At 35.3% G+C, this 12,550-nt stretch overlaps 1 protein-coding gene across 4 annotated transcripts in view; it reads left to right on the top strand.

Annotated features, from left to right (window-relative positions):
* UCHL3 (ubiquitin C-terminal hydrolase L3) overlaps positions 1 to 12,550 on the top strand; it is a 47,033-nt gene that overhangs the window by 16,056 nt on the left and 18,427 nt on the right. The window lies entirely within an intron of this gene.

The following is a 12,550-nucleotide window of genomic DNA, read 5'->3' as shown; positions in this document are numbered from 1 at the left end:
AAAAAAAATTTTTCTCTGCGATACCTTCTCTTGTCTTTTTCGTGGCTTTATCCATATTATGCTTCAGTAACTCTTTTTAGATGAGGTTCACAGTTTTTTTCCAGACCTAAATTCCACTTTTCTTCAACTTAATTTTTTTTTAAAGGATTCACATTCTTTTTTTTTTTTTTTAAGATTTTATTTATTTATTTATTTGACAAATAGAGAGAGAGACAGCAAGAGAGGGAACACAAGCAGGGAGAGTGGGAGAGGGAGAAGCAGGCTTCCTGCTGAGCAGGGGTCTCAATGCCAGGACCCTGGGATCATGACCTGAGCCAAAGGCAGACACTTAATGACTGAGCCACCCAGGCACCCCTCCGCTTTTCTTCATCTTAATCTTAACCTTTTAGACACCACCTGAATGACCTGAATAACCACCAGTATTTTAGAATGCATTAGTCCTTGTTTGAGCTTATTATGCTGTATTTTAAACTTCTTCTTCCCTTTATTTTTCCTGTTTCTTATAATAGTTGCATCATACATTTTCTCCATTATCACTAATCTAATATGAATTTATTTCATTTCTTCCTAGAAGATCAGCTTCTTTTTTTTTTTTTTTTTTTTTGACAGATAGAGATCACAAGTAGGCAGAGAGGCAGGCAGAGAGAGAAGAGGAAACAGGCTCCCCGCTGAGCAGAGAGCCCCATGTGGGGCTTGATCCCAGGACCCTGGGATCATGACCTGAGCCGAAAGCAGAGGCTTTAACCCACTGAGCCACCCAGGTGCCCCAGAAGATCAGCTTCTTATGTAGATTCTCAATCTTTAATCTTTAATACTCATTCATTTTTACACAGTTCTCCTGGATTACTTTTCCTGAATTGTAACTTGATTATTATGGGTACTCAGATTTTTCTTTTCTTTTCTTTTCTTTTTTTTTTTTTTTAGTGTATAGAAAGCAGTGATTTTCAAGGGGAGGTAGGGGTTAGAAGTTAGGATTTTCTGGACATCTTTTTCTAAATTTACTCTCAGAAGAATTAATTGCTTTTGCTCATTATGCATCTCCTATAGTTGAGGATCACTGGTAGAGTGACCCTATTTTTTTTATGTATACTATAGCCCCAATGTGTATTGGGTAAAAAAATGAAAAGTGTTTGAGAACCATTCCCCAGCATATATAATACATTTCAGCCTCTTATGCCTAGCTGTATTCAAGGTTTTCCTAGCCCTATCCTTCTAAGTTTTCAACAGTGTTTTCTCTTTAAATATTTCTCTCTAGCCATCCCTCACTTAATTGTTGCTATGCTTTACCTCTTGCAGTTTACTCTTGCTATAAAAATTCCTTCGTCAATCTCTGCTTTTCCTGCTTCTACCCATTCTTCAAGATTTTGCTTAAATACTACCTTCTGCATGAAACAATCCATTCCTTCTATGGGTTCTTTTATGTGACTTCTATTATTTGCATTTAGCTATTTTTATGTTCTTTTTCATTTATTTAAGATGTAAACTTTTTCACTTTTTCCCCCTACATTTTAACAGCCCTGAAATTAGGATGTAATTTTACAGTTAATGTCATAATTTACTTGCTTAGCTGTGCATAAAATATGACACATCATATAATGACTGATACCTTACATTTGATGAAATGGGGTGTCATATCTACCATATTACTGTGGCTCTTAGACCTAGGATTGGTATCTGGTTCATTTGGACATGCTCCAAAATATCCAACACCATTCCTTGCACGTGGCCACCACACATACTTACTGTTTCACCATAATTCCCTCAGAAACATCTTTAGTGATATAAGAACTAAACAGCAACACCCCCCCATCCTCGTTTTTTCCATAGTTCTCTGTGTAAACAAGACGTACCCATTAGCCATTTTTCTTCAATAGGGCACTATTCTCATTTTGGGAAGGGTTCAGTTCTTTGTTGTGGGGGGCTGTTTTGTGCGTTTCATGGTGGACTATAAATTACTGTATTTTAGTCACTATTTTAGTGACTCTTAGTCACTGAGAAAACAAAAACCCACAGCATACATTTTCAAATCCAGTATGAACCAGCTTGAAACTTTTGCCCCAGATACTATTTTTGTGATAGTCTCATTTCAGGTTCATCTGCCATCTATGGGCTTAAGAGTTTTTGACATATTATTATCTCCGTTGTCTCTGTATTCTAGCACACTGGTTTTTGCCAGTTTCTGGAAAACAACTAAGTCTTTCTGATTCATATTTGTTTGCTTGGGCTGCCATAACAAAATATCACAGACTGGGTGGCCTAAGCAACAGAAATTTATTTTCTCACAGTTCTGGAGGCTAGAAGTCAATATCATGGTGCCATCAGGGTTGGTTTCTGGTGAACCTCTCTTCCTGGCTTGTAGATGGGTATTTGTGTCCTTACCTGGCCTTTCCTCTGTGTGCATATGGAGAGAGGGAGAGAGAGAGATTGATCGATCTATCCATCGATGGACTGATCTCTGGTATCTTCTCTTCTTCTTGTAAGGAAGTCCTATCCAGTTGGAATCCCACATTATTAACCTTAATTATGCCCCTGAAGACCCTAACTCCAATTGGGGGGTCAGCGCTACAACATGAGCATTTTGGGGGAATGCAGTTCATTTATAACACCATCTTAGTGCTTTCTATTGACTCAGTACTCTTCTGGAAATATCCCTCCTATCTGTATAGTTAGCACCTTATCCATGAGGTCGCTTCTTAAAAGTCATTTTTTCAAAGAGGCTTTTCTTTTGTCACTGTTAAGAATATCCACTTCTGAATTTTCTATCATAAAATCCTATTTGTTTTCTTCATGGAACTTTTAAGTGATTTATAATAAGGTGTTTTGTTTATTTGTTTTTTTGTTTGCTTACTAGACTTATAAGCCCCATGTGGTCATGAGCCTTGCTTGTCCCATTCACCTTGAATACCCAGGACAGTGCTTGGCATATGTAGGCATTTATGAGAAATTACATATACAAAGGTAAGGAACACAGGATATAGGTTTGTATGCTGACTCCACTACTTTGTAGCTTAGACGAGATACTTTCCATAGTGTAAAGTGGAAACAGTAGCATCTACCCTATGGGATTGCTGTGAAGATTGATGGGTTAATCAGATAAAGTGTTTAGAATAGTTTCTGGCATGTAACAGACCTTCAGTAAATATTAGGTGGTAATTTTATTAGGCATTCAGAAAAATGAATATGGATGGTGGAGGATGAGACTCTAATATGGTTCAGATGAGGCAGAGGAAGAAGTAATAAGGTGAAGCCAGATCAAGGAGGGGCTTGGATTTTATAGGCAATGGGGATCCACCAAAGATGGTGCATTGTTTTCAGCATATTGAGTTTAAGGTGAATTTATGGGTCATCTGTGTAGAAGTTGGATATGGAACCTAAAGCTTTGGGGAGATATCTGAAATCTTTTGTATTTGGGCAGTAGTTAGAACCTTGAGAATTCTATAGAGGGAGAATAGTGGTGGACCACAATAAATCCCCAGGGCATGTTGGTGTTAAAGGAAGTGGTTAGAGGAAGAGGAGACAGTAATAATATGTAATTGCAATGGTAGTCGTCATTGACATCGTTGGTACTCTGTCAGAACACGTTCATGGAAGTAGGACAGGCAGGAGCCTTAGTGCATGTAGATAGAGATTTGTAGACTAAATGAGAGATCAGTAAGTCAGACCACCCAGATGCAATAATGTTTTCAGAAGATTGGCTTTAATATGCTACTATTGACCAGTTGTCTGTTTTCTTGTATGGTTTTCCCCATCCCACCATCCCACCATGATACGTAGGCATACTTTGGCTAATCCAGAAATTTAGACAGTAGCCCCACCTCACTTATGTTTCATTAACCTATACTGAAAATTATTGCTTTCATTTTTCACTTAAGATAAAAGAACAATGAGCTATGAGGAACTTAAATTATGTGTTTTTAAAATTGTGAACAAGTATCAATGATACAATAATGGAAGCAATCTGCAAGTCCAATGTGAAGAAAAGAAAAAATTCCAAAAAGGTATTTAATTTGCCTTTAAACTGTACTTTTATTTTGTTGCTGCTTATCTAAAAAGCACTTTCTAAAGTTTGTCATTTGTTCATATTAGTCTGGGAGCCAGTCCAGATAAAAAGTAGAGATCTTCTGATAATTTATTGTTTATTTAACTTTTTACAAAAGAATAAATTTATTTTACTGCTCAGAACCCTCCATTCAAGTTTATAATAATAAGGAAAAGTAATAGAAGGTGGCACTGTTGTTTTATTTATGGTTTTAAATAAGCATGGCAATATGGAAAGTGTAGCAAAAAATGCTTTTTGATATATATACATATATTTACTTCCAATCTTTTCTTTAAAATTTATCTTTTTTTAAAGATTTTATTTATTTTATTTGAGCGACAGAAATAGCGAGGAAGAGCACAAGCAGGGGGAGCAGCCGGCAGTGGGAGAAGCAGGCTCTCCGCTGATCAGAGAGCCCAATATAGGGCTCGATCCCAGAACCCTGGGATCATGACCTGAGCTGAAGGCAGACACCCAACTGATTGAGCCACCCAGGTGCCCCTCCGCTTTTTTTTTTTTTTTTTGAGAGAGTCAATGGGGAGAGTCAGAGGGAGAGGGGGAGAGAGAATCTTAAGCAGGCTTCATGCCTAGCATGGAACCTGACTTGTGGCTTAATCTCACAACCCTGAGATCATGACCTGAGCTGAAATTAAGAATTGGATGCTTAACTAAGGGAGTCACCCAGGCGCCCCTTTAAAATTTATCCTTTTTTTTTTTTTTTTTTTTTTTTTTTTTTTGAGAGAGTGTGTGTACAAGTGGGTGTAGGGGGAAAGGTGGGGGGAGAATGGAAGGAAAGAATCCCAAGTAGATTCCATACTGAGTGCAGAACCCATTCCAGGGCTTGATCTCATGACCCATGAGATCATAACCTGAGCTGAAACCAAGAGTCAGATGCCTCTCAGGTACCCCCCCTTTTAAATTTATCTTTAAAACAGTTAAGGGGCAGTTGGATGCCTGAGTCGGTTGGGTGGCTGCCTTCGGCTCAGGTCGTGATCCCAGGGTTCTGGGATGGAGCCTGCACAGTGGGGAGTCAGCTTCTCCCTTTTTCTCTGCAGCTCCCTCTACCGTTCCCCCTGCTTGTACATGCGTGTGTACGCATGCGCTCGCTCTCTCTCTCTGTGTCAAGTAAATAAATAGATAAATGAAATCTTCAAAAAGAATAATAAAATAATTAAGATCAAAGAATTTTGTGAGATCTTTTTTCTTTATATTTTATCTTGAGCATTTTCTTGTCTCTTCAAGACCTCCTCATAAAAAATTATTTGTGGCTGTATACTGTCATGTGAATGAATCGTAATTTACTTTGAATTTTTTTAAACCTTTGATATTTGTTTTGTTTTCAGTTTTTCAAGTGAAAACTATAATTTCATTAAATATCTTTATTCAAGCATTCATTCTAGGTTCTTTAAGTCACTTTTAGGTAGAATTATTGAGACAAAGGGATGAACATTTTTAAGATTCTTGTTACAGATTATAAAATTGTCTTTCTTTCATTTGATCAACCACATAACCTGTCTGAGCACCTATAATGCCAGGCACTGTTCTAGGAGCTGTATGTACAAGGAGGAATAAGACACATTTTGTGTCTTTAAGGATCTCTCACTTCAGTGGAGATAGCCTCAAAAATAACCCTTACCAGGGTTAAATTCTATTTTTAAATTTTAGCATGTGTGATAGAGGAAAATAATAAGTTTGTTTGCTAATGACAGTTCAAAGATCTTTATGAAAAGTTTACAGAATGAATTTAAATTGTGAAATTAAATTGTAATTTATTTATGATGAAATATGTAATAATATATTCTGGTTAGTCTTGTTGTACTGTAAGAGGAAGTTTAAGGTTAGGTAAGGTAAGCAAAGGGTAATTTGTGATTTCAGGTATGTATTCATATATGTATACATAGTTAAAAATAAAATGTGTGTGTGTGTATTTAATTTGCTTTTTGGCCCAATCAGTGCAGACTGTCAGTGGAGGAAAACAGTGTCAGGTTTCATTTTCACTATTGTAGAAGTATGGTTTGCATGGCTTCATTTTACTCTGCAGTACAGTTTTGAGTGATTTTGATTATTTTAGAATTGGGGTCAATTAAGATATTCACATTTATTTCTCTTCTTTAAGGTTTTTTTTCTTTCCTATCTTTGAAAGAAGCTAAACCAGTTAGGAAGAAACTTAGTTCTTATATAATGTACAGTTTAAGTTCTTTATATTCTTGGAAGAATCAGATGGAAACAAATGGAACTCTGATGAAAAGTATGCTTTTTAAGCTGTATAGTCCACTTTTGTTAAGAAATCTGAAATTGGCACTTTCTGATCTTTTTTCTACATTTACTTTCCACACCTCATTTTCTTTATTCCATTCCAGCAAGACTTAAGGTTAATCTTTTGGGCAACTTCATTTTATCTCATTCTTAAAATTGAGAAATTCTCTGGAGCACCTATCCTAACTTCTTATACTTTTGCCTCCATCTCTCTTCTCCATCTCCATCGTTTTTTATTGCTGTCATTCCTTCTGCATATCATTACCCAGATAGAAGCTTGATTTAAAAGTATATGTAAAGTTGAGTGGAGGAGCTGAATTTGAGGGAGGGAGTACAAATTAGATTTAGTCATAATTGGGAAAATGTTATTGGAGTGGTTCTTTTCATTCCTCTATTTTCTTTTTTTTAATTTAAATTCAATTTAGTTAACATAAAGTATATTACTAGTTTCAGGGGCAGAATTTAGGGATTCATCAGTTACATGTAATACCCAGTGCTTATTACATTAAGTGCCCTCCTTAATGCCCATTACCCAGTTACCCCATCCTCCCACCCACCCCCCCTCCAGCAACCCTCAGTTTGCTCGTTGTAGTCAAGAGTCTCTTATGGTTTGCCTCCCTCTCTGTTTTTATCTTTTTTTTCCTTCCCTTCCCCTATGTCCAACTGTTTTATTTCTTAAGTTCCACATATGAGTGAAATCATATGGTATTTGTCTTTCTCTGACTGACTTATTTCACTTAGCATAATACCCTCTAGTTCCATCCACGTCATTGTACATGGCAAGATTTCATTCTTTTTGATGGCTAAAGTAATATTCAAACACTAACACCATGTCTCCAATCATGTAATCAGTTATTTACTATCACTAAAAAATGATTATAGATAGATTAAATTAGTTGTTGAAGGGTAAGAAATGTAATTATTACTCTATCCTGTTTATGCTTTTCTTCCTCCCTTCTTAGGTTAACAAGTGCTTTGTCCTAAAATGGATCAAAATATTCTTTTCTTTCTTCATCCTCTTACTTATTTATTATTGTTTTTTGACAATATGAGGGTTTGGGAAATAGAGATATTAAGCTATTACTTATTTTATTTTATTTATTTATTTTTTTAAAGATTTTATTTATTTATTTGTCAGAGAGAGAGAGGGAGAGAGAGTGAGCGAGCATAGGCAGAGGGAGAAGCAGGCTCCCCGCCAAGCAAGGAGCCCGATGTGGGACTCGATCCCAGGACGCTGGGATCATGACCTGAGCCGAAGGCAGCTGCTTAACCAACTGAGCCACCCAGGCATCCCAAGCTATTACTTATTTTAAAGGAAAATTCTTTGACTGAACTCAGGAATGTACTCTTTCAGATCTAACTGGCCGTAACCCTTTATGTAAAAATGTCTTCAGCAATAGATTAGAGTCAAGGCTAGGTTTGGGATGGTGAGGTTTTTCTGTTTGTTTTGTTTTAAACCATAGCTTTCCAAAACAGAGGATAATGCTAGGATTTAAGATTCTTTTCATTTGTAATAAATGAAAACCTATTCTCACATTGCCAAAAAAAAAAAAAAAGGAATTTCTGAGAATTCGTTTGGCCAGCTTAACAATGGTAAGGTTGAATTTAATATGACATGTACAGATATAAGTCATTATATTAATAGAGATTTCTGCCATGGAGAATTATAAATTGAAGTGAGAAAACACAGTTGTTAAAACCAATAGAAGAAAAGTCTTTGAAGACATTCTTAAATGTGGACATCTTAATTTATTAGGTGAGCAAAATGAATACATATGCCATCATGCAGATTTTCCATGGACTATGTGGTGCTATTTTGTGTATTTTGATATCTAGCCCATGTTTCACTTTGATTGCCTTGCCAACTAAACATGGATACTCTGTAGGAAAGTTTGCATCTTTTGCATGAATCTGGTTTTACTTTCCTTTTTAAAAAATATTTTGTTTATTTATTTGACAGAGATCACAAGTAGGCAGAGAGGCAGGCAGAGAGAGGAGGAAGCAGACTCCCCGCAGAGCGGAGAGCCCGATGCGGGGCTCGATCCCAGGACCCTGAGATCATGACCTGAGCCGAAGGCAGAGGCTTTAACCCACTGAGCCACCCAGGAGCCCCTACTTTCCTATTTTAAATTTGGACCTTACATTTAGTGTAATCCAATGTATTGTATGGATAGTTACTAAAAATATCTACAGAACTCCGTTTAGAATTAATTTATAATTTTGATTTTAAACTTTTCAAGTTTTATATATGCGTACATGTTCTCATGCATGTGCACACATGTGCTTATACCTGTATGCACACACATTTGTATTTTACTTCTTTTCATAGCATTTGGCAGCCCTAGGGAAGTTCCTAATTCTTTTTCTGTCCGTGGACCATTTTTTTAAACTCAGTGATATTTCTGACATCTGAAAGGACGTTTATCTGAAAGGACATGTACATACATTCAGGAAATAACTATGAAATTTGATTGTGATCAAGTACATTTTTTATCAACAGGTCAATAAAAGGAATCATGATTTCTAATGATCATATAATGAGAAGCTAAAATTATTTTTAGAAGTTGAATTTCATTTTTTTTTCAGTATTTTATTCCAGTTTCTACCCTGTGAAGAGAAGGAGATACTGTGAAGAGAGTGCACATTTTTCCTTACTAGACATGCACAGATATAGGTTTTAAAGCCAAAAAATTCTCGCTATGAGGTGACTGGGGATGCTTGGAGTTAGGCATCATTTTGGGTGCCGCAGTGTCAACTGAGGAAGTTTTCTTTGTAACTCTTTAGTGTCATTTATGGGTGAATAAAAATAGAAATTGAGGTGCTTAGTAGCTTCCAAATATTCTCATCTTCTTAATTCTCACTGCTTTTGAAAGTATGTTTGCCATCTTATTTTAATGATTAGTATAGTTATACTGTACTAATCCTCTAAATTCCTTAAGATCCATATATGTTACCCTATTTTATTGGTGGGAAATCTGAGAAATTACTTGTTCAAGGTCACATAGCTAGTAAGTAACCATGCTCTGAAGGCAACAGAATGTGTACGTAAATCAAAATCCTAACACAAAAAAGAAGAAAGGGAGGATTTTTAATTTTAAAAATTTGTTTTTGTCCTAAAAGCAAACTTAAATACAGCTAATAGTTTTTTATTTAAATTCAGTTAATTAACATATAGTGTATTATTTGTTTCAGAGGTAGAGTTTAGTGATTCATCAGTCTTAAACACTAAGTGCTCATTATATCACGTGACCTCCTTAATGTCCATCACCAAATGATCCCATTCCCCTCCAGCAACCCTGGAGGTTTGTCTCCCTCTCTGATTTCTTCTTCTTTTGCTTTTCCCTCCTTTCTCCTTTGTTCCTCTGTTTTATTTCTTAAATTCCACATGTGAGTGAAACCATATGATAATTGTCTTTCTCTGATTGACTTATTTCTACAGCCAATTAATACAAATATGTAATGCATTATAACTGTCCAGAGTTGTGCTGAATACTTTATTCCTTGTTACCTCTATATCTAAGTTAGCTCTTAGTAGATATTTCCTTATATTAAACATAAAATCTCACCCATAAACCAAGACAGTCTTTTGATTATCATATCATGTATATTTCAGAAAACAGTAATTATTTTAAGTATCTACCAGCTAATGATCCCTTCATGTTCAGAAAATTACATGGTTAAGGGGTGCCTGGGTGGCTCAGTGGGTTGGGCCTCTGCCTTCAGCTCGGGTCATGATCCCAGAGTCCTGGGATCGAGCCCCACGTCGGGCTCTCTGCTTAGCGGGGAACCTGCTTCCTCCTCTCTCTCTTTCTGCTTGCCTTTCTGCCTGCTTGTGATCTCTGTCTGTTAAATAAATAAATAAATAAATAAGTTTAAAAAAAAAAAAAAAGAAAATTACATGGTTATAATGATATTTTTCTTAATAATAGGATGCCCATTAAAATGAGAAGATGTTTTGGGTGTAAGCCAAAATATACTTCGTTTATTTTAGCATTTTAGAATAATTCAGATTTGAGCACTTAACCTACCAAACCTTGATTTCTTAATAGACAAGTTCTTTTAGGTAGACCCCCTGCCCCCTTTTTAAAAAATGTCTGTATCATTTCTTTTTAGCCTTTATAGTGTTTCTAATTCCTTGGTTAATGTTAAACAATTTAAATCTTTTTTTTTTCCAAAGATTTTATTTATTTATTTGACAGACAGAGATCACAAGTAGGCAGAGAAGCAGGCAGAGAGAGAGGAGGAAGCAGACTCCCTGCTGAGCAGAGAGCCCGATGTGGGGCTTGATCCCAGGACCTGGGATCATGACCTGAGCTGAAGGCAGAGGCTTTAACCCCCTGAGCCACCCAGGCGCCCCTAATGTTAAACAGTTTAAAGAATAGTCTTCATTTTTCCTACACACAGAGACGTGTATTAGTTGAAAGAAGGTAATTTTCCTTTTTAAAGGGACACACACTCTCCACCTTTTTATTAAAGGTTTAGCTCATTTCTTTTTAGTCTTCATGATATTTCTATTTTTTTTATTGTTATTAAACAGTTTAAGGAGCAGTTGACTCATTTTCTCATATACAAGGTAACATGCATGTTACCTGTGAAGGAAAAGTAATTTGGCTTCATAGGACCCGGGAATTTTGGTTCTGGGTTTTTTCTTTGTTTTTTTTCTGAACTATTTGTAAGTTTTGGAAAACAAATTCTTGAGTTGTGTTTGGAGAATATAGATAAAGATAGTAATAGATTTCCCTCTCTGAATCAGATAAATTAGTTGACAATTGATGGGTGAGTGGCTTTGTATGTAATGAAAACACTGAATTTAGAGCCAGGAGTCACGTGTTCTGCCTCTCACTTTGACAGTCACTAGTTGAATGCTCTGGGCAAGTCAATTAAGTCCTTTTGCTTCTGAATATTAAAAAACCCCAACATTGTCATGATAAACTCACTCTCTGTATTTTATTTATTTATTTATTTATTTATTTTTGGTGTTTTATCTTTAACTCTGAGGATTTAAGTCGAAATGAGAATGCTTAAAAATCTCTTAAAATGAATGTTTATAACTAATTCTAATTTATTAAATTCCTAAGAGTTTTATAAAGAGCAAAACATTTACTCTGCTTTTAAGATGCCTGGGGTTCTGTAAAGTCTATTCTAGATGTTTCCAAACATCGTGTAATAAAGAGATAGATTTATAGTATATGTGAAGTGTTCTATATGTAGGTACATTATATGGTTGCATTACCCACACAGCAGAGGGGATGCAGGTTCGATGTTAAAGTCCTGGCAGATGTTGATGTTTTTAGTAATTTTAGTGAAACACGTAATTTTTAGCAATTTTGGATTCCTCTACCAGAACTGAAAAACCGAGGGAATGAGCTCTTTACTATGACTCTTCTGAAAGATTCAAGAATAAATTATACATATTTGATATTTTCCAATTAGTATGGAAGACAATGAAAAATCGGATATTTAGTCTCAAGATTCAGTTTACAGTTTAAATTTTCATATGTTGAAAGGAAGCCTATCTTGACTTCTTAAGTATTTGTGTTGACAGTTAATATGAAAATTTATAAGTTGGTGTAATTCTTTGTAATTCTAGGAAGAAAGCCTAGGAGTTTTAAGAATCCATAATTGCATACTTCATATCAAAGTTATTTCATCTCTTGAAATGATATTGACAGCCTTTTCCTGAATTATCATATAAAATTTTATTAGAATTGAGAATATATATGATGCACACCATTATGTCTAAATTATGAATTAGATTATCTTTAGAAATCATGTTATTAGAGAAAATATGTATATATTATGTTCATTTAGCATTAGGTAGAAATAAATTGACTAGACTAAACATTTAGAATTAATGCTTCTAACATTTAACACCTTAATATGTTCACTTATTTATTAAAAATAATAGTAAGCTGGCACTTGGACTATAAAATAGTAACAGCTTTCCTGCCTAAGACCTTCACAAGGTGGTTAAAAGTAAACAGTCATAATATAGTATTGTACCGTCCTATTTTTTATTTTCTACAACATAAAAACATAGCCAGATACAGACACACATGCATACAAACTTAAAGTGTGGAACTCATTCAGCATGGTATACATTTTTCATTCTTTTCTCTTATATAAGTTTACATTGGAAGATGTGATGAGTAAAAAAGGCTAAAATCACGTATAGATAATCTGATAGAACTTGGATAACAATTGTATCTCCATTTTTAAATAGAAATGATCATAATTTTTACCTTATAGGGTTAT

Source organism: Martes martes, assembly GCF_963455335.1.
Source record: "Martes martes genome assembly, chromosome: 3".
Taxonomy (NCBI): Eukaryota; Metazoa; Chordata; class Mammalia; order Carnivora; family Mustelidae; genus Martes; species Martes martes.
Note: the sequence above shows the minus strand (reverse complement) of the source record. Positions and strands in the feature narration are given on the sequence as shown.